This window comes from Phoca vitulina, unplaced genomic scaffold (assembly GCF_004348235.1).
Source record: "Phoca vitulina isolate PV1807 unplaced genomic scaffold, GSC_HSeal_1.0 scaffold99, whole genome shotgun sequence".
NCBI classification, from domain to species: domain Eukaryota; kingdom Metazoa; phylum Chordata; class Mammalia; order Carnivora; family Phocidae; genus Phoca; species Phoca vitulina.
This window is the reverse complement of record NW_022589802.1, coordinates 633,109-634,924: the sequence shown is the minus strand read 5'-3', so window position 1 is coordinate 634,924 and position 1,816 is coordinate 633,109. Positions and strand designations below refer to the sequence as shown.

The window sequence follows — 1,816 nt, the reverse complement described above, 5'->3', positions numbered from 1 at the left end:
TGATGGCATGGAGGAACCAATGGGGGGCCCAGGGGGCTTCTCATGTTCTGTATGAGAACATATCTTGGCTCTTGGGAACATGGGTATTTCCTTTTCTAGTTTTTTTTTTTTTTAATACAGATGTGCAGATTCAGATTACTCACTATCCATAAAATTTGTCCACTCAAGGCCCACTTACATTTTGTTTATTTTTAAAATAAGCTGATTAACACCCATGAAACTACTACCTGACCCCGGCATGGAACCACTACCAGTAACTTACATATACCATCATGACCCCGCAGTGGCCAATAGCCTGCATTAAGATTTATCATTCTCTTCCTTTTTAAAATTGCAACAGAGGGGCGCCTCGGTGGCTCAGTCATTAAGCGTCTGCCTTCGGCTCAGGTCATGATCCCAGGGTCCTGGGATCGAGCCCCGCATCGGGCTCCCTGCTCGGCGGGAAGCCTGCTTCTCCCTCTCCCACTCCCCCTGCTTGTGTTCCCTCTCTCGCTGTGTCTCTCTCTGTCAAATGACTAAATAAAATCTTTAAAAATAAATAAATAAATAAATAAATAATAAATAAAATTGCAATAGAATATGTATAAGACAAAATCTGCCATTTTCACCCTTTTTAAGTACAGTTCAGATGCATTAAGTACATTCCTAATGCTCGACTCTCACCGCTATTTCCAAAACCTTTTCATCATCCCTTAAGTCCGTTTCCATTAAGCACTCGCTCCCCGTTCCCCTCCTCCAGCCCTGGTAACCTTTACCTACTTTCTGTCTGTGTGAATTTGCCCATTCTGGATGTTTCATTTAGGTGGAATTATGTAATATTTGTCATTTTATACCTGATTTCTCTCAATAATGTTTGCAACATGTTGTAGCATGGATCAGAACTACATATATATTTTTTAATTTTTTAAAATTTTATTTATTAATTTGTCAGAGAGAGAGAGAAGAAGAGCACGAGCAGGGGGAATCGCAGGCAGAGGGAGAAGCAGACTCCCCTCGGAGCAGGGAGGCCGATGCGGGGATTGATCCCAGGACCCCAGGATCATGACCTGAGCCAAAGGCAGATGCTCAACCCACTGAGCCACCCAGACACCCCTGTATTTTTTTATTTTTATTAATTTTAATTTTTTTACATATCTTTTTTTTTTAAGTTCCCTCCAATTAAAAAAAAAATATTCCCTCCCATTTCTGTGAATCTGTGATCCTCAGGATAGGGAGTCCACTCCGCTGGGGAAGGAGGTGGACAACTTTCACTTCTCTGCCGTGGGAGGTCTCCAGGCTGCTCTCCCAGGTAAGTAAGAATGACTATTCCTCAAGAAGCAAATGTCCCATCAATCACTTTAACCTGAAAGATTCAATCTCCATAGAGACTGCCAAAAAGTGCCAATGCCAACTATATTTCAAGTCGTCATGGAGGGAAAATTAGCAATAATCGTGCCCCAGATAAACCTCATTGGCTACGCTGCTGCCGCACAAACTAGAACTTCATATCCTTTTAAGGCCACATGGTATTTCAACGTATGATGGACCTCATTTGTTTCTCCATTTATCTGTCAGTCGGCATTTGAGTGGCTTCCCTTTGTTTTTATATTTTTAAAAGATTTTTTAAAAAGATTTTTATTTATTTATTTGACACAGAGCACGCACGAGCTGGAGGGAGCGGCAGAGGGAGAAGGAGAAGCAGACTCTCCGATGCGGGGCTCGATCCCAGGACCCTGGGACCATGACCTGAGCTGAAGGCAGACGCTTAACTGACTGAGCCACCCAGGCACCCCTAAAATATTTTCGAGTATAGTTGACACACAATGTTACATTAGAT

At 42.6% G+C, this 1,816-nt stretch overlaps 1 pseudogene; it reads right to left on the bottom strand.

The window, feature by feature from the left end:
* Positions 1-1,355: 1,355 nt before the first annotated feature.
* LOC116627667 lies at positions 1,356-1,477 on the bottom strand (annotated as a pseudogene).
* Positions 1,478-1,816: the final 339 nt, after the last annotated feature.